Source organism: Dendronephthya gigantea, unplaced genomic scaffold (genome assembly GCF_004324835.1).
Source record: "Dendronephthya gigantea isolate DGI-Jeju-01 unplaced genomic scaffold, DenGig_1.0 000037F, whole genome shotgun sequence".
Lineage (NCBI taxonomy): Eukaryota > Metazoa > Cnidaria > Anthozoa > Malacalcyonacea > Nephtheidae > Dendronephthya > Dendronephthya gigantea.
This window is the reverse complement of record NW_021163047.1, coordinates 1,805,544-1,830,715: the sequence shown is the minus strand read 5'-3', so window position 1 is coordinate 1,830,715 and position 25,172 is coordinate 1,805,544. Positions and strand designations below refer to the sequence as shown.

Genomic DNA, 25,172 nt, shown 5'->3' with positions numbered 1-25,172 from the left:
AAATATAATTGATTCACACTGTGTTTGTTGCGAGTAGAAACAGAACCAAAAGCGAGTATTATCAAAGTTTATAGGACCGCGCTCGTAATAACTGCTTCTGACATCGCAATCACCCAATGTTTGCTTCTGTTTTTCTGTATTAAAGATAGAAAGAAAATGGCACAAATTAATTCTAAAAGGCAAATTTAATTGCTATTGAAATTAGTAAGATGGCTCCAGACGGTTTTATCTAAGTTATATAATGCAATATTTTGGTACTTTTTTATCAAATGATACATTTTCTGCAAACAGACCTCGGTCCGATATCGATTTCTTGATAAGAAGTTACTAACTCACCCCCAGTAAGGTTAAAAATAAGTCAGAAAAACTGAGGAATTTCACTTGCACGTCAAGGAATACTTGAATTTATTCCACAGACAGTAAACTGTCACTGGTTTGATAATTGTTATTTATGAATTATGTGGTCAAAAAACAAACGAATTAGTTCGTCATATTTCTTCTGGTAAAACGATCTTTTAATAGATTACTAGATAGATGATATCCGCTCTGTTGTACTTGGAATAAAAAGGTATTACTTTGTTTTGATTGTTTTTATTGTGTAATATTGAATCATTTTATATTAAATTTTTCGGCATTCTCGTTCCTACGGCTTCACCCTAAATCAATAATTGATTATCAATTCAAGATCATACCGAAAATGTATACCGAGAATATTTCAAACTATTAATAAATAATACAATATATTAGCAACATTAGATGAACTGTTTAACATTTAGAATCTTAGATATTTTAATGATGAACACACCACACACACATGCATCAGCATGATGCATAGCTGATCGATAGCTTGATCTGAGTTGAGTCATTTTGTGTAACACTATATAACACTTAATTCTCACACTGTGCCGGCCATTTAATGTTGGCTGTTTCTCTTTACATGTCATGAGCAAATCAAATTGTGGACAAGATACCTCTTGTCAGACTCAGGGTTACGATTACAGACAGGCTTTGGTTGGTCAAATATGTTGAATTTGCAGGTCGCAAGTCGCGTTTTCGACCAGAATGACATGTACAAATGCACTTCACGTGGTGAGATGTTGTCCAGAAGGACAGCACTTCCTGCCATTAATGACGATCTGCACAAATTGCAGAATGCCATTTCCGCCACGGGAAGTAGGCCGAATTATAGTCCTGTCTTTCGACAGCGGAGAGGGTCCACCCGAAAATGTCTTTAAGACACAATCTTGCAAAGGTGGCTGGCAATTGTGTGTATGTGCGTCCTTGAACAAACAGATTTGAAGATATCGTGCAGTTGCCGTGGTAGCATGATAGAACAAACATACGACAGGCTATGAGTTTGCAGGAAGGATCCACATACACACAAATAGGGGACTGGTATTATACAGACTATACAGCAAGGAAGCATAATGTTTGAGTTTTAAAGGTAGATATTAAAACAAAATTTTCAATGGTGGTACTTGCAGTTAGTTTTTATGGAACGGAAGCTAAGACGTCCTTTGGAGTTCTAATGTATCTCTCGTAACAGTCTGAAGACCAACATAATAGCGTTTTCATGAGCCAAGAGGTTAGGTTTTGATGAGGCAAATGGTAAGGCTTATCCCTTAAAATGCTTACTGTCGGCAGTACGGCAGGCTATGAGTTTGCAGGAAGGATCCACATACACACAAACAGGGGACTGGTATCATACAGACTATACAGCAAGGAAGCATAACGTTTGAGTTTTAAAGGTAGCTATTAAACAAAATTTTCAATGTTTGGTACTTGCAGTTAGTTTTTATGAAACGGAAGCTAAGACTAAGTCCTTTGGAGTTCGTAACAGTCTGAAGGCCAACGTCCTAGCGTTTTGATGAGCCAAGAGGTTAGGCCGGCTGAACCCGCAGCTTTAGCAGCTCCGATCCTGAAACTATGAGAGGCGTAGAGTTTTTCGGCTAGTCCTTGCCCTTGAAGTAGATGACGTAGGTGCGATGTTAGGGTTACACGTGTAAGTGGGACAGCTGATGTAAATTGGAACAGTGGACGAGTTGTTTGGCCAGAGGATGACTGGAGTAGATATGTTTTCATAGCTCGAACCGGGCAGAGTTATTAAGCGATGAGCCAATTGTTAAACGACATCCACGACGAAAAGGGTCGGTTTTGTATATAACGCTTGATCAAGACATCATAATATTCCGCGTGGAGGATATTTGGGTGGAAAATAATGTCATTGCGGGATAGGTGGCACTCGGGATCAAATGGAGAATTACACGTGAATTCACTACAGCGCTGGAAACGAAAAAAGGCCAGAGTGAAGGCGGCCCAAAGCATCACATTGTCTTTACCATGCATAATATATAGTGCTGGTGAATTAGTCTGTTGATCTGCAATTTAATAATGTGTGTATCCATACAGTTCACCTTGATGCATATTTACAGCAGATTGAGCCAGAGAATGTCTACAGCCTGCTACAACAAGACCAGTTTTATCTAGTTTGGATTGACGGTTGACCGTATTCCTAATGCAGCTTTCTAATGAGAGGAACCACCATAGGAATTACTTGAATGACCCTGGGGGAAAAAAATTTGATTTATAAGTATAACTCTTATGCAGTTTTGGTATGATTATTATTATTGTATACAAAACTGGTATCATTGCACAACTCTCCATAATTCCTCACAATCATGATCATACCTTAGCTGAGTTGTTGGAATAAACATTGTTCAAGTGCTCCGGCCTCTACCAGTTCATCATCTTCAATGAATGTATTTTCATAATCGCATTTTCTTTCACCTCTATAAACAAATTATATAAATCATGGACATTTGGTCAGTGTGATTTTAGCCAGGCAACAACACAATACCTTGGCGCACTTTTGTATCTATAAAGTTTAGCGTTTTCATCAACATGACACAAATGTTGGGATCTAAAACATGATGGGCAATTTGCCCATTGTTTTTCCTGTAAGATGTCAACTTTATGCATGGCAAAACACCATTCTTTGAATGCAGGATGAAACACTGATGCGTTGATGATGGCTGACTAAAAATTTATGAAGAAGATTATCTACAGTTTTAGACCACTTCAGGTACAAAATTTGATTGAGCAGATGCTTTACAATGGTACACATCTGGCTTTTGATATATATCTGGTACAGCTCTTATTTGCTAATTGTTCATTTATGATTTGTACAAATCTATGTACAGTGACCTGAGTATGATTTACTAACCTGCCCTTTTCACTAGATATGGTGGTCAAGGACTTAAGAAATGCTGTCGCAGATGTGCCTGTCATGTATTTTCACAGTGAATCCCAAACTCTGAACACATCTTCACAGAAGAAGTGAAAGATTCTTTTGGCCACCTGGCCCCCTTCATTTCCCCAAAGAAACTGGGCCCCCAATACCCTTTTTCATTAATTATCTTCTCCAGTGTTAATGGTGAGAACTGTTTATCACATCCAGTGCAACTGTATGTGAATAAATACAAATCAAATCTTCCTGCAAGAAAACATTGAACATTAAGATAAGTTGACAGTAACTACAATTTTAGAGCACATGATGTAGTGCACACTACTGTACACCATACACAGCTAAATCATACCTTTGGCTGTTATAAGAATGCACATTTCATTAGAAGGGATGATAGAAACTGTATCCTGGCCATTGCAATAAATACATTCTTTACAAAATAAAAATGGAGCATATCTTCCTGTAAAAAATGTAATAATCAGTCTATTTTATACAGTATAAGATTACTGAACCAGTACTTGTAGTTTACCTGAAATGATTGTATAAAAAAAAATGCATGCATAGCAATATTTATAATTGATATATTTCATAGTCTCTGGAACAAGAATATCAAAAATAGTCAGCATCTGAACAACCAATGATAATTTTTGATTATTAAATTTACAATAATCACTTACTGTTGAAGCCTGGAATCCATCTGGCAGGACTGTTTCAGTTGGAGGAACTGGTTGATAAAATCCATTTATCCAAACATCACGGTCATGATGCAAAGGTTTTATCTCATGAGCTGTCTCATCACAATTATTAGAGTAATGCATCTGGTCCACAGTGGCGACACCGAACAACAGCTCTGTCTTCTCTGCACAAGAAGCAAACAGCCCCAGTTTAGGAATTGCATAACTTTTTAAAACAGCAGCAAATATAGCAGATCTACTATTTTCCATGCAGCATCCACAGACTGCATTCTTTCTTGTCCACATGGACTGGTACTGGACTTCATCTCTTGGGTCAAACTTTCACAATTTACTATACAGGTGGTCAAATTTTCTACAAATTATAAATATGAATAGCACAGTAATGCTTGCACGCCAGCGTTGAGTAGTCGTAATAAGTAGTAGTAATAAATGAAACATCACGGTATATAGGGATGAGACTAACTTCTTTGTAGAGAAGCATCAGATGATTCTTCATTAATGATGTCAAAATCAAAACCACTATCTCATTCAAATGGGCAAAGGTCAACGTCGTCGCTCTCGAAAAATACAATAATTATTTATATAAAAAAATTATGATTAATTTACCAGAGACACTACTAGTTTGGCCAGAAGTAGCGCGCTTTTTGCTTTTTTGCGTTCAGCAACAGAGCGGAATTTGTAATTGGAATCACGTATTCTTTTACCACTGCTATCGTACGTGATGAAGAAGTCGCTCTGTTTGGGTTTTTTTTTCTCTATTGTACCGGTTAACTCCCGTAAGTTTTCTAAACTAGCCTCCAAGGAAAGCCGTTGTTGTGATAACCGCTTTGACGATTTAGCGCACTCTTTGGCAGCCGCCATATTGCAGTGTGATATTACCATAATATGCGCATCAGTGAGCTCCACATATATTTAGGTCAGTGACAGACAGTCACATGATTTTTGTCAAAGCAAAACTTACAATTCAAATATCTTTGTGATCAAAATACCGAAGTAAATCCTGATATTTCTTCTGGAAAATCGTCGTTTAATAGATTTCTGATATCAGATCTGTTGTACTTGAAATAAAAAGGTATTACTTTGTTTTGATTGTTTTTATATTGTATATTTATTTGTGCAATTTGCCAGTATGGAATGTCGAAATATTTTGCGTCGGACAGCTAAAATTTCACAACGAATTATGCGTCAAAATCGTCAATAATTTGCGCTGAAAAAAAAGAAAGTACGCGCCAAACTACCTACAAACTTAGGCTAAACTGAGATCAGACTGCTCAGTTGAACGGGATGAGCGATGAAGGCTAGATTTAGCTTACTAACTTTATAAAAATATACATTTTAATAGACCTCTCCCCTTTTAGCACTAGGCGCGCTAAGTATGGCACAGATTAGCTATATACAGAAATGAAACTTCTGTAATCTGTTGCATGACGATAGGAATATGCAAAGTTGCTTTCGAACGAAATGGCTGCCGTTTGTGCCGTGACTAGCAGCTAAATCTTGAAACTTTACAGTTGACGCCATCTTGAATTTGGCCGCGGAGAGGCGTGGATACTAGTAAGTTTACTTCCTCTTTTCAACAGACAATTACATCATCTCAGGTAATGCCCGGACGGCGGGCATTTGCTGAAATCATTTAGTTGTATTAATTTATTGTAATAATTAAGTAATATCAGTTATTAATGTTGTTCCAATTTAGTTATCATATTCATAAAGATTTAAACAGAGTACACAGCATATTTAATATCACGTTTTTAGTAACATGTACAGTCAAATTTTCATTTCCAAGAAAAAAATTTCAACAGAAACATCTTTTGTAAGTATTTAATAATACTAGTAATAGCCTTAGTAAAATTGACTAGTCAGTACTGATCAGACATCATTATTTAAACATTCGCAGCTCTGACAAAACCATTCATCATCTTCGTTATGGATTTTGACACATTCCCTGAAAGGAAATTAGTAAATTTTAAGAAATCATGAGTTTTATGTCCAGTAAACTTCATAATGCTTACCAATGGTTCCATGCCAAGCAATATTCGCACATTATCATGTTTCCCAACTTTGCATGGTTGCATGTGTTACAAGACCATTCATTCTGCAACTGTTTCACTGCAATGAATATTAGAATATATTATATTATGGAATAAAGTTTGGAAAATGGCTCCAAATGAAAAATTAATTAATGCTACTACTATACATACTTGCAACAGTAATTTTTCTCCATGCATCAGTAGTGGTGTATATCTTGATGTGGCTCAGAGCATAGCCAAGAGCCTCGGGTGGCGGGTGGTCCTCATCAAGGTGGATCTCATCGGCTGCTACAGGTGTTCCCCTGCACTTGGTGGCTCTTTTGATTACCTTCTTTGGCACACCAAAGGCACTGAGCAGTTCAGAAACTAAAGAAAAATAACATACTGTAAATTATTAATTAAATGAGTTGATATTGAAGATAGAAATTGTTTTTATATGGAAACGGAACGCAGAAGTACAACTTACTATCTGAATTCACATCAAAAAGTGCAACAGTTTCACCATTGCTTGGTTTTGTAAACCGTACATTATTTATTCGTTTCCTCTTTTTAGTTGACCGAAACCTTTGCTGTGCCTCTATTCTCTTGTTTCCTGGAGCTTTCTGGATTGGTTGGATGGGGGCAACTTTACCTTTCGCCATTGCTTTATACAGGTGATATGATGCGTTTATGTTCTTCCCGATTTGCATTAGGATATCTTTGTCCTGACAACCAGTTAGGTCATCAATCAGTGCTTGCAGCTTTTCTTGCACTGTTGCCTGATAGTGTCTGTATCCTGAGGAACGTTTTCCTTGTTATGTAGGAGCAATTTAACATCAAATGTTTCATCATTTGTGCTCAGCATGCAATCATGTGTAGCAGCTGTTTCACTTTCTTTGACCTCTTTAGTTAATAGGTACCGTTGCAGTAAATGTACATGCTTACATATGGTATGATGAATATGGCTGTCGGGACAGTCGCATACATATTGATGGATACATATTTCACAATCGTGACATTTCAGCTGGCATTCACTGTCCAAACAATGACTTGCTTGTCGCAACACTGTATATAACACATCATCACTTGTTTCACTTTTGATTTTCCACATTGATTTACCATCTTCAGCTACAACAGATTGGAGGGACATACTTTTGCTCCTGTCATGACGCTCCTTAATTAATTTCACCTTATAGGTAGACTTTCCTTTTGTTAGCTTGATGATCCTGTCGAAAAATTTATCCTTAATGTATTTTAGCAGATTTAGTAAACAATTATCCACTCTTTTATTCACCTTTCCCATCAGATAATCGTACTTAAATGCACGATGAAAGGCTTCAACTGTCATGTTTGTGTTAATCCCCAGCCCTTTCCTGTAGCAGTAAGCCCATAGTTCTGGCTTCATTACCCATTCCTTCTGAAAGTAAGTGGAAAATTCTTGACTCATATCTGGAAGGCGCTCAACAAGTACTTTCATGTACTTTTGAAAGGACGTTTCATCTACTTGTTGTAGCACAACTCTCAGCATCTTATATATTTCAGAAGCAACTAATGTATCCTTAACTTTTGCCCGAAGCTCGGTTTGCCAAGCACGGTCAACGTGCCACGTACAAAGAAGGCGTGTGAGGGGTCCTCCCATTACTCCCAACCAGGCATTATAAAATTGTGGTGCGATATCTGACATAAGCCAGCATGGTGACAGTACCCCACAGTTCTCCTTCAGGGCATTAAAAAATATGCTCAGGTGTACAACATCCTCGTGGTTGGATAACATCCATGCAATTGGAAGCCCCTCTCCAAACTCATCAAGGACAACAACAGAGTTTAAGAGAAAGTCATAGCCTGTTGTGCCATGGGTTGAATCAATGCAAATGCCTTTCATGGCAAATTTTTGAGCCATATTTTTTTGGAATGGTGTTTGTATTACCAAAAGAAAGTCATCTCTAGTAAGATCATAACCCTTGGGTGGTGCATCTCCTTGAAATTTTGAGAAGAGTATTGGGTTGTCTTCCTTGCTTCTCCATTCCTCGACAAATGATTTTACACTTGATTGATCATCAGGATGCCTCCGTGTATTGTCCAACCCAAAGGATACTTTAATATTAGTGATGTCCTTCTTTGCAACAATGTGATGACGTTTTAAGGTATTGCTATTCATAGCCTCTTCTCTTATGTCACTTAAAATTTTCTCTCTTGTAATTCCTTGTTGTAAGCTTACTGCTATTCGACCACGTCTATCCTTCGATATTCTTGTATGTTCTACCTGTATTGGGTGTCCACTATGTGTATAGCAAACATCTACCAACAGGCTGCCATCAGCATTCTCAACAACTTTCATACCCGCTGTGCATTTTTGCTGGATCTTACATGTTCCTAGAAAAGAATATATAGACTAATGTATAAATAATAATCACAGGGTCAGGACTTGACCGGGGGCATCATTCTGGCCAGGCCGAGGATGCCGATGGGGTCCCTTATTTTGGCTGGGGAAACTTTGCCGAGAGAATACTGATCATATATACAATTATATAATAAGGGAACAATTACAAACTATATGACCGCAGTTAGTGTTACCTTGTGACTTGATTCTCCGTTTATTAGTTCCTGAAGGTGTATACCACCCACTGCGGTTACACTCGTAATATTCACATGATTTTTGTTTAACCACTCCTGCTCGAATAAAAGAGCATACATTGTCCTCTTCAAGGTTGTCCATCCATTCTTCAAATGCTAGTAAATAAAGTTTATAGAATACTATTAAAATACTATTAAAAAATGATAAAATAATAGTAACAAATAACAAGTTAACTATTACTGGTTATGACTCATTATGCACATCAGTGCTGTATTGGAAAGTTAAGTACCTCTTCTATCTTCAAAAGGTATTGTCTCCATTTGAATAGCAATATCATGTTCATTGCTAAGATGTATCCTCAAGTCTCTCACATAATGACATTTGAAGTTACAGTGTGGACAAACACACTTGCCATCACACACTTCTGGAATGGCTGGATGCTTTGCACGGATGTGTCGCTGCAATGTAGCTTTAGTGGTTAATATAGCTCCACATGTCAAACATTCATGTTTTTTGTTCTTCTCACCGTTGTTATTCTTCTTGGTGGCAGTTACTGGGCCAGTGTTGGTGACAGGTACAGGTACTGGGCTGGTCTTAGTGGAAGGCACTGGTCCAGTCCTGGTGGCAGCTACAGGTACTCGGCTGATCTTAGCAGGTACTTTTCCAGTCTTGGTAGCAGGGACAGGTAGACAGCCGATCTTGGTGGCATGTACTGGATCAGTTTTGGTGGCAGGTCCTGGGCGGGTTTTGGTGGAAGGTACTTGGTCGATTTTGGTGGCAGGTGCTGGGCCGGTCTTGGTGGCAGGTACAGGTACTGGACAGGTCTTGGTGGCAGAATACCAGAATTGTGGAATGATGTACCTTGGGTTGACAAAGTTGTTGGATATCCAACACCCAATAACAAGTCTGAGATACTTGCTAAACCTTGATGGATGTTTTAGAAACACAGGTGGGAATTCACCGGGTGAGAAGAAATTTGTATCTGTTATGTGTTCAAACAGCTCTCTGTTGAAACAGGAGATCACAGCAGTGATAATGACAACCACTCCACAGACATTGGAACAATTTTGCAGAGGGTATTGTTTGGCACAATTTTGGCTGCACTTGTGTCCTCCCCTTATTTTGCACTTGCTATTTGGATCATGGGCAATGCAGAAGTGGTACTGTGATACATCTTCTCCAACATCAACAGCCTTGATATACTGGTTTACCCTGGTTAAAAGATCATCAGGAACTTTCCACCCTATTGAGTCACCATACACAATTTTCTTCTGGGGAATGTCCACATGACACATAGTCCAGTGAGTCCCTGGCTGCTGGTCAGTTGCAATAATGATTTTCCCTCTGTCTGTCCCAACATTTATAAGAAAACAGAGGCGGGATGGCTTGCTTGCACATTTTGTGAATCTGCGCTGTGTTGAAGGGTGTTTGCTAAGGCCATTGAGGTAAACAACATAGGTTTCATCTTGCTGTTTATTGAGGGTTGTCATCAGCCAGCACATATGGTCAGATGACAGCCAGCGATCTCCACACAGCATAGCCAATTCGTTTGATGACAATCCAATCGGTAGGATTTCATCATACCGCTTGTTATACAAGAGCTGCTGGAAACCAGTAATGCCAGCTGCAGATGGGTGTTCCACGACAGTTTCTGGTTTGTTGTAAGGTCGTGCAAACCAGGTGACCTCTGCCTGGACATCAAATTGGAGTTGCCTTGCACTATGGAGCAGCAGAAGATGATTGAGACAGTCCATGTCCATTCTTCCTTCAGGTGTCTGCACATATTTCCATGTGTTATCTGTGGTACTGACAGCATTTCTCCAAATATTTATTTGTTTCTCATCAGGAAGTGAAGAGACATTGAATGGGTTGATCACTTCTTGCTTTTCGGGATAAGATATCTGTTGCACACCATCCCAATGCTTCACAATTGGGATTGCACATTCAAATGCCGCACCTCTAGTTAGTGGGTAAAGGCAGGACTGTTGGGGCTTCTTGTGGCCTTTTTTTAAAAAAGACACCTATAATGCAATGAGCATATTCGTATAGATATATTACAATTACATACATGTCTCCACAACTTGTCAATAGCAACACAGTTAATACACTATATATAATATATTTATGATAATAATAATCCATTTACAAACTAAAAATAGTAAAATAGTTTGTAGATAGATTATTATTATTATTATTATTAAAATTATTTAACTTTAGTGAATATACCACATTCTCTATTTAGCCCCCCCTCAAATAAGCCCCCCCCCCCCTTCCAGAAGAAAAAAATATTAAGCCCCCTTCTCTATTAAAAACCCCTCTCTTGTATACTCATATATATTAGGGGGTGGGATGAAGGATATTTGGGTGGGGTACGTATGAAAATTAAGTGGGTGTCAAATAATTTTATAGACTTGCTACAAGACTCTTCCGCGCGTTCCCTTCCCTCGCTTTCGCGACCTCGCTACGCTCGGTCGCTCAAGCTCGCGTGTGGGTTTAAAGAGTCGACTTCAGGGATGGCGCCAGGAATTCCCCGACACAGGGGCTAAGGTCCCCGACAGGGGGGCTGAACTCCTGGTTGTTATTTAATGTGTAAATATAGGAAGCACAGTTTTCGGTTTATTGCTACAGTCCCATGCCTTAGATTTGGAGCCTAGGCTCACGAGGCGCCACCTTGGTTGGCGCCGAGCGAGAAAATTTTTGAAATTTGATTGCTCTAGATCTTTGGAAATTAGCATTTCAGAGTCTTATCACGGACTTTTTATGTTAAATTGAAGTTAAATTTTGAAGCAGTTTATCTGTTTTATTTGGGGAACTAAAAACAATAAAGGGCGACTCGATATATCTCCCGTTCATCCCCCAACGAATTGTAAAATTTTCCCCGACAGGGGGGCTAGAGTTCCCCGACGAGGGGGCTGTAGCCCCCCTGCCCCCCCTCTGGCGCCACCCCTGGTCGACTTGTAGCAAGTCTAATAATTTTATAAAGACTGTTACTATCATCCAGCCCTCTGTAAATCATACTTTATGACCACTTGTCAGTAGATCTCTTATAAATGTTGTAAATGTTACAAAATGTATAAATGTAGATCTCTTATAAAAGTCTGCAATAAAGATTGCATCTCAAAAGGGCCGACACTGTGGCGACACATGTATGCAAATAAAAAGTTTTCCGTATATACATGCAGTCTTCATAATAGTTAACTATCTATCTATATGATTACCAAAAATATAGCTACAAAAATACAGCAAAATATGATTTGGCGGGAAAGTATGATTTGTCGGGAAAGTTACCGTAGTTTTTACACCGGTGTTCACTCTATAAATACATCATTACTGTACAATCTTACCTGTGTTTCACTGTTCCACATGGTGAAGGAGCGGCAGAAGCAGTTGCACCACAAAGTCAGAGAAACAGCAAACAGAATGGTCAAAGAAGCACGAATCACACGAAAAAAATAATTTCCATACACGCGCAATTTCATTCCAGAATTTAAATACCGCGCTATTACTACGGAAATGATGTTTTCACCGGAACTTAACATGTTGAAAAGAGGAAGTAAACTTACTAGTATCCACGCCTCTCCGCGGCCAAATTCAAGATGGCGTCAACTGTAAAGTTTCGGGATTTAGCTGCTAGTTGTGCCGTGAATTTCGTGCGAGAGAAGAATCGGCGGATTTTTAACATCATTTCGTGTCCATCGATGTTTGCTTTCTTTTGAAAATTGCGAGAAGGTTCATCACTACAAAACGACGAAATTTCATGACGATCTGGGCGTAAATGGCGATAAAAATTCGTCGAGAACATGCCAAGTTGTGAACAATCTTCGCTCAAATTTGCTTCCGAAAAGTTGGCTAACGTGTAGTGAAACAGGTGAGTTCGCTTTTCAACTTGCGATCGGTTGATTATTTTTATTTTGCAATATTCCCCCACAGACTTGGTAGTTGGTACTGCAATATATACTGGTAACTACAACATTAAATATTTATGAATAAGTTTATCAATTCATCATAAATATTTCAAATGTTTAATAGAAAAAACAATATATTAGCAACACTAGATGAACTGATGACAAATACACACATGATGCATAGACTAATAGTTATGTCTCAGTCATTTTGTTCAACTGTGTGTCATGTAATGTTTGTTTTTTCTTCATACATGAGCAAATGAAAGACAATGGTCTTCTTTTCAGGGTCAATCTTATATTTATTGTTTAGATTACAGACCTGTGGACTTTGGTTGGTCAAATAATATATAAGAAAGCACTAAATTGCTGTCCCCAAACCTTTGCATGTTTTTGCATGAATTGTTCCTAAAAGACACATCATTCATATTGTGTTTCGTATAAGAGCAATGTTGTAATATCAAGTAATGTAATGATATAGTTTATGTACAATATGACATTGGAAAACAAGTTTCTAAACTGGAGTGTAAATGCTGCTCATAACTGCAGAGTCTCAGGTGTGCAAGAGAGAATTTTGAGGGTTAAGTTTTCTATAAAGTTTAATAATATTTATCCAAATTGGACAGAGATATAATAAGCATGTAAAAAGTTGCCTGATCACTATGTTCAAATTGTGATGTAGATTTAAACAGTTTAAACTCTGCCATTGATGAATTACACAGTTTTAATCTATAGTATTTCTCCAGAGTAAGGAATGTGTGAATATATAAGTTCTAGGGAAAGGGAGTTGAACTAATAAATATAAGAAGTACAAATATGAGAGCAATCTATGAGAGGTATTTCAGTCGTGCAAATAGAAGCATTCCGAAAAATGTTGACCAGTTCATTTCCTAACTTGAAGGAACACATCTGAACAATTCCTCAACAATTTGACCTGTTTCATTAACCAATCAGACTGCTCAAAAATAAAATATAAAATTTGATTGGTCAATGAAACAGGAAGTTAGGAACTTTTTAAGGAACTTTTCAAATTGTTGAGGAATGTTCAGATGTGTTCCTTCAAGTTAGGAAATGAACTGGTCAACATTTTTCAGAATGCTTCTATTGGCATGACTGTAATTGTGCAATTGTGAATTGATGCATTCATTATTAGTCAGTGTATGTATTTATATTCAGACATGTACAGTAACTATGCAACCTGCGGTATTTGGTTGGTTCAAATAAATTAGAAAGGAATTAGTTCTACTTGCTCTTACTAGGTTATTGGATGAATTTTTGAAAATAACTACATTCTGCCCAACAACAACACACTTCTGTCTTGATCAAATCAAAATTTCATGATCATTATTCAATACCATTCTTACTTTAGTAATATCCAAATGAGAAACTCAACTATGTTATTACAAATTAATGTCATGTGTGGTTTTTCAGAAGTTTCACTCAAGCTTCACCCTTAGGAATTTCACTATAGTTAAATATTACCAGGTACTTAGCTACATTTACAAGTTTTCTGTCCAGTATTCAAGATGTCTGAGAGGTCAAAATATCAAGTTTTATAGAAGCATTTATCTACTTCTGAGAATGTCATATTGAAAAATGTTATCATACTGAGGAATATAGATTTTCTTGATATATATTAGTATATTGAAATGATGTAATCTGCTGTAGAGTATATGAAATGATATAGGGGGTCTGTCAATACTCACACTAGTAGCAATTTTCATGCCACGTCCGCGTCATAGATTCTGCCTAATATTTTGTCAAACAAATATTAACGACTGTTGCGGAATTTAGGTTAACCCATGGTTGAGTATAGCAACCATACAAGTAAACAGTCATTTACATAGTATGCGCAAATATATAGTGTTATGGTCGTAAATTGTCTATGTATTGTTAAAGGAATTGTTATGTAAATGTTAATAGTGTAGTATAATATAGCATAGGAAATGGAGGGTTTGAGGTAGCACGTAGTAGCAACCGCGAAACCCACATAATAACGTCAGCGGACACGAATGTGGGTTGTAGTGGAGCGAAAACTACAGAAAAACATCCTGTAGTCCTGTAAGAGATGCGTCAGGGAAATGCATTATTGATTAGTAAAGCATCTTGTTTTGTTGTTATAAATATAGGTTAAAATCATTGTTGTAATTTAGTTGTGTATTAGAGTGTGAATTGTTGTAAAGTGTTGATTCCTGAATAAATGTAAAATTATATGCAGTCCCAGTGTGTACGATTTGTTTAGAGATTTTCAACAATGACCTCTTTCGTAATTATCGCTACTCTGGTTTTAATAAATAAAAGTAATCACCACACAAAGATTAACTTTCACGACCCAACGTTTCGACACTCCGGTCTAGTGTCTTCATCAGGGGTGATCTGATCATAGGTAGCCCAGAAATCTGTTTATACTCAGTCTTCGACCGCATTGTTTACGCGCGCGGTCAGCTTCTCCTGCCTGTAGTACAGGCAGGAGAAGCTGACCGCGCGCGTAAACAATGCAGTCGAAGACTGAGTATAAACAGATTTCTGGGCTGCCTATGATCTGATGTTGAAATTCAGTTCCTTATACTCTCAAAATGACGTCATCTATCAATCAGATGTAAATATTCTTTGGCAAATAGCTTCCGTCATCCCTATTTAGGGCACAAAGACTCGCATTAATATGCCAGGCTTCCAAACAACGCCTTTGTCCATAACGATCAATAGTGGTAATGACTTTTGAATCGTTCCACGCAATGTTATGGTTAGTTTGACACACGTGTTCCGCCAAGGCTGATTTTGAACTGTCTAAGTTGGAAACGGCCTTTTGATGTTCTTTTAAACGTTTTCCGAACTGGCTTTTTGTTTCACCTAGATATTCTTTCTCCCAATCACCACATGGTATATAGAGTATACAGCATGAGTTTTCTGTTTAGTCACTACGAGATCCTTGGGTTTTCCGAAAATATGTCCCAGTGTCTGAAAGGGTTTTAAGGCAACAGTAGGAGTGTCAGGAATACTGCCTACACAGTAAAAAACTCCACTCATTTCGTGGAATTTATTAGAGGTGAAACTCTAAACGCAGACCAAGTGCGCGTATCGTTTGATGTCGTTTCCTTGTTTACCAAAATCCCTGTCAATCTTGCCATCAAAGTTGCTGAAAAAAGATTCACAGAAGATGTTTCTTTATCACAAAGAACATCGTTACCTGTAATCGATCTTTTATCCTTTTGTCTCAATACGACTTATTTTACTTTCGAAGGCAACTATTACCTGCAGTTTTTTGGACAGCGATGGGATCCCCGGTCTCGGCAGTAATTGCTAACCTAGTAATGGAAGATGTCGAGCAAGAGCCTTAGCCTCTAGTCCGGTTAAACCTTTGTTTTGGAAACGACATGTTGACGATGTGGCCTCTGCGGTTAACAAAAATGAGATCGATAATTTGTTGAAACATCTTAATTCTATTGAGCCATCAATTCAATTCACTGTAGAGCGCGAGAGTGAGGGAAAGTTGGCTTTTTTGGATACTTATGTTCATAGAAATATCGAAGAGCAGTTAAAAACTGATGTTTACCGTAAACCTACACATACGGACAAATATCTATCCTACTCACACCATCTAAAAAGTTGTAAAAAGTCTGTTGCAAAAACTTTGTTTCAAAGAGCTGAATCGTTAACATCCAATCGCTTGCTAGGACAACAAGCGTGATTATGCCTCAGAGTACTGAGAGAGAACAATTATCCACGAAACTTTTTAAATGATTGTCTAAAATCCCCTGTCCCGACTAGATGCAATTCCTCAGAGGGAGATTCCTCAAAAACAGGTTTTGCTACAGAAAACTCATGCTGTATACTCATACCATGTGGTGATGCGAGAAAGAATATCTAGGTGAAATAAAACGCCAGTTCGGCACACGTTTAAAAGAGCATCAAAAGGCCGTTTCGAACATAGACAGTTCAAAATCAGCCTTGGCGGAACAAGTGTGTCAAATTAACCATAACATTACGTGGAACGATTCAAAAGTCATTACCACTAATGATCGTTATGGACAAAGGCGTTGTTTGAAAGCCTGGCATATTAATGCAAGTCTTTGTGCCTAAATAGGGATGACGGAACCTATTTGCCAAAAGAATATTTACATCTGATTGATAGATGACGTCATTTTGAGAGTATATAAGGAACTGAGTTTCAACATCAGATCACACCTGATGAAGACACTAGACCGGAGTGTCGAAACGTTGGGTCGTGAAATTTAATCTTTGTGTAGCAGAGATTAGCGATAATTACGATGGATTATATACCTGGTTGCCGTGAACTCATTAACGACAATTCCTAATAACCTCTTTTTACATATTTAAAGCTGGTCTTTGGCTCGACGTTTTCTTGTATTAGTGTAAACACTCAATTCTGAACCACATTTGATGTGCCCGTTTTGTGTGTAACATTTAAATCACCTGGATCCTTGTTTAATATTGTTTCTGTTATAATTTTAGGAGGAGATCTACCATTATTTTGCGTATACACAATGTTGTATAATGTTGGTTGAGTGTTTACAGCGAGGACAACTCAAAGTTATTCAACTCGTGTGAGAAGTTCTCTGAGTCAAGGTGCGAATAATTTATTGATTAAAAGATCTGTTTAATGTAGCTTCCTACAGCTAGTTCAGTTTACGTGATCTATAGTAAAAGATCGGATTAATGTAGCCCCTACAGCTAGTACAGTTTTACGTGATCTATAGTAAAAGATCAGTTTAATGTAGCTCCCTACAGCTAGTACAGTTTTACGTGATCTATAGTAAAAGATCAGTTTAATGTAGCTCCCTACAGCTAGTACAGTTTTACGTGATCTATAGTAAAAGATCAGTTTAATGTAGCTTCCTAAAGCTAGTACAGTTTACGTGATCTATAGTAAAAGATCCGTTTAATGTAGCTCCCTACAGCTAGTACAGTTTTACGTGATCTATAGTAAAGATCCGTTTAATGTAGCTCCCTACAGCTAGTACAGTTTTACGTGATCTATAGTAAAAGATCGGATTAATGTAGCTCCCTAAAGCTAGTACACTTTTACATGATCTATAGTAAAAGATCAGTTTAATGTAGCTCCCTACAGCTGGTAGCTACAGTTTTACGTGATCTATGTACAGTATACAGTAAATCAGCCAGACGTGCCTTGTCTATCTCTTTTGTTAAATCGGCGAAAAACGTTCGTTTATTTCATACAATGGCCTCTATTAATCAACTCTCTACATCAATGTCATCTAGACAACAGAGTGTTACTAGAGCATAGGTATTGAAATTGATCAGGGTATGCATGTTTCGAGTAAAATTAGACTTCGCATTGGCACATTCTATGAGTTATTTAGGCAATAAAAACTAGGAATTTAATTTTGATGTTCATCATCAATGGAGAACCAGCATCCTCATCATGCACAATCGTATTGTCCCATTGATACCGATGGAAACACCAGAACAAGATTTAAGTCGTTGATGGCCACCAATTAGCATGAATTTAAATTTCTTCTCATTCAAGGTTAGGAGATTGTCTGTGAACCACTTTCCAACATTTGCCAGATCCTCGTTTAATTCAATACCTTGACTGTCTTTGAAGAAAAGTAAACGACAGTATCATTCTCATACATAGAGATATTACATGACTTGATACAATTGGGTAAATTGTTCACATTCACATAGATAATGAATAAAAGCGGCCCAAGAATGCTTCCTTGTTGGACCCCTACATTCACAGGCTTTACAGAGGACTGCTTATTATAAACGACGGTGACTTGGCATCTGTGAGTAAGATACGATTTGAACCATTCACAAACATTGAGAGGAAAAACCTATATAGTGTGTCCAAAAGCCACGCCTCCGCGAGGCAGCTCATTCCTCCGCTGATACTCCGTTATTTCAAAGACGTCTCCTTTTTTGATAGGGACCTGACTTGATAAGATTTTGTATATATTTTATATTATTTTAAATTGCATGAATTTACTGTCTCTTTCCCATATTATAACCTCTTCGTTCCTAGCTATTACAACGAATAACAATTCTAGTTCAAGAGTAATTTAAACGCAGAGCCCAATACTAAAACCCTGAAACCCTAATAAGTTACTGCATATAGCTATATGGCGTAGAAATGAATGAGGCGCCTTTCAAACATCGACTATTCATGTTCCGAACCTAATGTTAATGAGATAAAGTCTATGCTTAAGTTCATTTTGCACTGGATTTGGCACATGAAAAATTCGACGTCTGAAACGAGCCTAACTTGCACTAATGTGTTGGACCTAAGGCCCCGTTTCCACGTAGTTTGATACAAGTTTAACCAGAAAATGTTCAGTTACTTGGGACTATTCTTTGCATCATATCTGGCCGTAGCAAGAGTATTTTTAATGCTTACTCTGTGCTAAAATTTGGTTGAAGCGCAGGGTCCTCGAGAATGATTTTTTGTAGCTTCTTGTTAAATATTTCGAAATTTTTTGAATATTATATGCCGAGCGTAGCGAGGCAGCACACTATTCTTGCTACGGCAGAGATTTCTCCAGAGTTCATTCGACCCAGTCTTCTGCGCCGAACTATGTATAGTCGAAATCTCGATTCGTGTCCGTTTGTCCGATGGATGTCTGCATTTTCCGGGCCAAAGGTCGATCATCAAGTCACTTGTAAAATTGGGGGGAGTGGACAAAATATTAGAGCCGTCGGTACTGGACAAATGGGATATGCAGGGATGTTTTTCTTCTGCTTTTATACAGATACATACATATACATGAAAGCGATGTATACAGATACATACATATACATGAAAGCGATGTATACAGATACATACATATACATGAAATTCGCGTCGCGTGTCGATTCGCGTCCGGTGTGTCTCGGCCTTTAATCACGTAATTGTATACGAAGTAACGCAGGATCGGAACAGAAGATCAAATAGCAATAAGCAAATTAAAAGGTATTAAAATAGCAAGTTTAAATATTAATAGCCTACTAAAACATATGATGAGCTCCGTGTGCTTTTGACTAATTCTTCCTTGGATATTCTTGCAATTAATGAATCAAAGATTGATGATTCAATAGCAGATAATGAAATTAATATAGCTGGATATAACATGATCCGCAATGATAGAAATAGATCTGGGGGTGGCGTAGTCCTTTACATTAGAGAAAATATATCCTTTTCTGAAAGGAAGATCTCCTTCCAGAACGCTTGAAATGATATGTATTGAAGTACGTAGACCACATAGAGTGGCTTTCTTAGTGTAGGCCGCCTAATTCCAATAACGACGCCTTAATGAACTCGATTTATTTCTGTGTTAATGTGCGTACTCAGTTATAGTTAGACACGTTAAAAGAAAACTATCCAAACAGCTAAAAATTTGGTTGAACAGGCAGGGTCCTCGAGAATGATTTTTTGTAGCATCGTATTAAATATTATGCGTATGAATATTATGCAAAAGTAAAGGCAATTTATTTATTTATTCTTAATATTTAAAAAATGCTGCTATTAGCACTCCCAAATCTCCAGTAGATTAGTAGCCTGTGCACTGACGTAATTTATGAGGAGCGTTGCGTCTGTGCACAGGCTAGTTGATTAGTGAAAATAAGGTAGATCTCCATATTTTCACGAGACGCAAATCCAAGTGAAAATGCTTTTTACGTGTTTATATCACTTTAAAAAGCTTATAATTGATAAACCATACAACATCCTTTATATAATAGTATTATAAGAATTATTATCCTGACTGTGTCTCTGGTTTAGGGGATTGTGAAGTTGATATTTAAAGACAACAATGGATCCATTGAAAGCCAAAGCTAATTATTCCAGGGTATGTCATTTGTTGGTAGATAAAGGTGGAGATGTTTTAGAAATGCTTTGCATGCGGTGCATCCACCTTCCACCTTAGCTTCTTTATTGAATGCAAACAAGAAGACCTTACAGAGAATACGATACAGTGCAATTAAAGCCTCGCAATGGGATCTACTCTTCCCAAAATCTGGTACACCAGATTCAAAAAACTTTGATATTACCCTATTGACTGTCCTACTCCGAAATATTTGTGGATTGTCCGCACCAGCCACCGGATGGAATGTGATGCCTCCAGTCAGCGATACTTCTATATCTGCAAATATTTTAAGAGTCAAAATGTTTAGAAATGAAGTCTATGGTCATATTCCGACTGCTGGTTTGGACGACGTAACGTTTGAAACATTGTGGCAAGAAATTTCTGTTCCGTTAGTCAACTTGGGAATTCCCCAAAATGATATTGATGAATTAAAGGTGGCTCCTCTTAGCCCTGAAGAAGAAAGTTATATTGAAAGATTAAAAGAGTGGAAACAACAAGAGGATGATTTTATGTCAAAATTAAACGATGTTGAAAGTAAAGTAGTCAAATTAACTAAGAAAGTTGAAAATGTTCATCTCGCATGTCGAGCAACTGGCTAAATTTAACTTTGCTGGAAAGATTCGTGACCTTTGTAGAAAATTTCAAGATGGCACCAGAAAGTGGTTGTTTGAATAACTTTCAAATTGGTTTCGGAGTGATGAAACCAGGGTCTTGATCTTAACTGCAGGTCCAGGTGTTGGGAAAAGTGTTTTGTCTGCAAAGCTTTGCGAGCTTTTTAGAGAACGTGGTCAACTCGCAGCTCACCATTTCTGTGACTTTCGAAATTCTGATTCCAGCAATGCTCAGAGAATCCTCCAGTCTCTTGCCAGTCAAATGTGTGATAATGTTGAAGGATTTCGTGATAAACTAACAGAAATTCTTCGTCGTGAACATTCTCGTGACTCGCTGTCAGACGCATTTCGTGTTCTTTTGAACGACCCCCTCCATGCCCTTGACAGACACGATCCAATGTTGATCATCGTTGATGCTTTGGACGAGAGCAAAACTGAAGAGAAAAGCGAATTTTGGAGTTGATATCTGAGAAATTTTGTGAACTGCCTGATTGGATTAAGATATTCATTTCAAGTCGACCAGAGCTACAAGTACGAAAGATTCTTGAACATCTTCACCCGTGGGAAATCCGTCCTGATGACGAAGATCACAACCACGACATAGAGCTTTTTGTTCGTCATAGTTTACCTAATCTTGATGATTATAGTATAAGGTTAGTTATTTCAAAGTGTGAGGGATCGTTTTTGTACGCTTATTACTTGGTCAGTGAATTGAGAGAAAAGGGCGTGGGAATTGAACCCGACCTAAGTGATTACATCTCCAACAGTATTTCCGGTTATTACGAAAAACAGTTCGAACGTTTAGACATAGGCGTCAAACGTTTCAAGCAAGATACCTCATGTCTCTTAAACAGTTTCATCAATGTCGTTGCCGTTTCTAAGGAGCCCCTCCCAATAAAAGTTCTTTTCACATGCATGGGTCTCTCTAAAGACGAATTTAAAATACGTAAAGCGGTTCTTGACCTAATGTCAGAGATTCTTCCAGTTTACGATGGGTGTCTGACTGTTTATCATAAGTCATTATGGGATTGGCTGACATTGAACGGTTATGAAGAACATGCATTCGTTGCAGATGTTGAAGATGGCAATAGACGTCTCTGGCGTGCTTGTAAGAAACAATTCTGTGAGATAGATGCTTTGAAGTCTGTTTTAGAATTCCAAATTTCAGCCGAGAATATGTACGCTTTAAAAAATGGTTGGAAATATTTGGTCGATGCAGGCGAGGTAGAGGAATTTCATTGGTTGGTGCATGTTGGTATAAACTTCTTGAAACTAAAATTTTTTGATGGCCTGGGCAGTTATTTTTTCAGGCGAATTCTTGGCACGTACCGTTCTAAACTTTCCAAAGATATTTATTGGGGCATCATTCAACAGTTTGTCTCCCAAATGTAGAAGTTAGCTCTGATAATATTAAGACTTGAAAAAATATTGTTACGTATATTTGCAAGCACTTGCTAATGGTCACTTTGATTTTTCGAAAGGTGCCGTCAATTCCAAAAGTGTAGCTAAGGATATCTTGTGTGGGACAAATGAGATTTGGATAGAATATGTGACAACGGAAAGCCATTCTAATTTAAGCATTGTCCTCGAAGCTGTGGTTCAAGACAATTCAATTTTTGATCTTATTGTGTCACCGGACAATACGATGCTTGCTTGCTTACATCTCGGAGACGAGAAAGTTCAAATGCTTAAAATACCAGATCTTACAACTATCTTTGAGGCACAAATTACGATAGGGCCTCGTTACCTGTTCTGTGCCTTTTCTCCAGACTCTTCATATATTTTATGCAATTCAATCCGGTTCTGCATCAATATTAAAGAAAAGAAAGAGGTCCCCTTTATTACGCACGGCCCCGATGATATCAGTTACTGTTCATTTTCTTCATGTGGAATGAAACTTGTCACATTAGAGAAAAGGTTAATCAAAGTGTGGGATGTAAAAAGGAAGAATTTATTGGTTGAAGTTGAGAATGTGTATTGTTGGTGGTCGTATTGTTTGTTTAGTAATTGTAACTCGTACATTCTTCTTTGGCCAAAGAATGGAAAAAGATCTGGTTCCCCAGTCTTAGATTACATTAAAGTCTTCAATTGTGAAACTTTGGAAAAGATTGATAACAAGAATATTCGTGTTTACCAGAATTTATCTACTAAAAATTCCTTTCAAATATTTTCCCCTCATTCGCCTGATGACTTGAATGTCAAATAAAAATGAATTACATGTTTGCCATCTGGTCAGAAGTTATTATTTCCAATAAATATTTTCAAAAGTCTTTTTGGAAAAAGAAAGTGTGTAGCATTCGCAATAATTTGGAAAATGCTTTAGCTTTGGTGTGTACGATTTTATAAATGAAAAGATCATTGACGTGTTGAGATTGGATTTTTGCCTACGTACTCATGTCAATTACATTTCGAAATTAGATGCAACGAGTTTCCTTTTATCTTTAGGATTCCCACAAGTATCAGTGTTTTATCCTTCAAATCCCATATCGAATGGCCTGATGCTACTTTTGTTGACAATGCCGAAATAGATTGTCGTGGACACTCTAAAGACAATTTGTATGTCGCGTGCTGTTTTCAAAATTGCCTTCTGTCAATAAGAAGTGTTGAGAGTGGGGAAACAATGCAAACTGTTGCACTGAAACAACGAGCATTAGCATGTTGGTGGTCAGAGTCGTATCTTTGGTTGGTCTGTGAAGGTCTGGTTGTTAAATATCGTTATGAACCTAGGAGTGAAAATATCTTAGGAAGTCAACATGAAGAATCTTTTGGAAATTTTGAACGTGTTCTTGCATTTAAAAATGGAATTCTTGTTATTTACGCCGATCGGAAACTTTCTGTTTTAAGAATTTGTAACGAAAAACTGTGTTATCAAGAAACGCCGTCATGTAGGTTTACTGACCCTTCTGTTGCAATAAGTTCGGATGGGTGTGCTGTTATGTTATTATTTTCCTATTTTATCGTTTCAGCTTATGAATTGTGGGAAATAAAATGTGGCAACACATGGATTGTACGTTCAACTGGAAAATTGTTTCTACCTGATCTATCGGATATTTTTTGGTGGTCTTTATCTGGTGCAAAAACGACTCGCAATGCGGTGTTCTTGACGAGAGATACATTGTATATTATTCGTTTACATCCTAATTCTTTCCCAAATCATGTGCAAAATTTTCTTAATCTTTCGATTGAAAACTTTAGACGGGCTGTTTATATCGATTCTGATTTGATCGCTATTTTCACCCGTGCAGGCATACGTTTTGTTAAGGTGTCGCAATGCAGGATCATAGCTTCCAGATACGTTGGTAATCTTGGTTTTTTTTGGAGTAAATCTCCTCCTTTCTTTCTTCCATCAACGCGTTCCCTTCTGTTCGTAGAAAAAAATTGCAACAAATGTGTCAAAATTCATAATATTGAAAAGTATTTCTAAGATTTACTTTCTTGATGTAAGTAGTTTAGAATCCGATTTATCATATAGATATAGAGATTTCTTCACAGAATTAACAGTGAATAAAAATCGTATTGTTAAAATTTCGGCCAATAGGAAACGCGAACGATTTTTCTTCACCGTGTGAATAAAATGTAACAACACATGGATTGTACGTTCAACCGGAGAGTTGGGTCTACCGAATATTCGCTGGTGGTCTTTATCTGGTACAAAAACGACTCGCAATGCAGTGTTCTTGACAAGAGATACATCGTCTAATACTCGTTAACTTTCTATTACTTTCCCAAATGATGTGCAAAATTTGCATGAACTTCCTATTATAAACTTTTACGGGGCTGTTTATATCGATTCTGATTTCATCGCTATTTTCGTCCGTGAATGGATATTTTTTGTTAAGGTGTCGGAAGGCAGAATCATAGCTTCCAGTTTCATTCGTAATTCTGTCTTTTTTAGCAGTGCATTTCGTTCTCATTCACCTACTTTCTTTCTTCCATCAACGCGTTCTCTTCTGTTCGTTGACAAAAATGGCAACAAATATTTAAAAATTCGTAATACTGAAAAGTATTTCTAAGATTTCCTTTCTTGATGAAAGTAGTTTAGAATCCGATTTCTTGTTTAAATGCGAAAACCACGCGTAAATCAAAACGTTCAGCTATGGAACGTACTGAAATGCGAAAACCACGGAAATCGCTCAAACGTTTTTTCAGTTTTTCCTTCCGTGATGTAAATTGTTGAGCATGGAATTTCTTGTTTTTTAACGGCGAAACGCACGCAAATTGTCTCATATATATATTTTTTTAAAAAAAAAGCCAATTAACTTTAACATAGTCAACGGATTTAACAAACACGGAATACGTCTATGAAAACGTTT

At 37.5% G+C, this 25,172-nt stretch overlaps 1 protein-coding gene, 1 long non-coding RNA gene and 1 pseudogene across 13 annotated transcripts in view; 2 read left to right on the top strand and 1 right to left on the bottom strand.

The window, feature by feature from the left end:
- The window catches only part of LOC114526137, a 221,341-nt gene that overhangs the window by 92,215 nt on the left and 103,954 nt on the right, over positions 1–25,172 (top strand). For 7 of the 12 annotated variants that reach the window (XM_028547652.1, XM_028547649.1, XM_028547644.1 and 4 more), the window contains one exon: positions 16,899–17,012. The gene's annotated coding sequence lies outside the window, so the exon portion shown is untranslated. Of the gene's footprint in view, positions 1–4,896; positions 5,012–12,130; positions 12,392–12,738; positions 14,615–16,898; positions 17,013–18,095; positions 18,196–20,163; positions 20,264–25,172 lie in introns of those variants that run through there. The other 5 variants (XR_003687305.1, XR_003687307.1, XM_028547648.1 and 2 more) reach the window with 5 other exon arrangements.
- On the bottom strand, positions 1,591–3,323 carry LOC114526142. The gene is made up of 3 exons (XR_003687308.1): positions 3,224–3,323; positions 2,689–3,036; positions 1,591–2,564 (listed from the first exon to the last, which is right to left on the bottom strand). It is a non-coding gene; the product is annotated as an uncharacterized LOC114526142 (long non-coding RNA).
- On the top strand, positions 20,269–24,428 carry LOC114526124 (annotated as a pseudogene).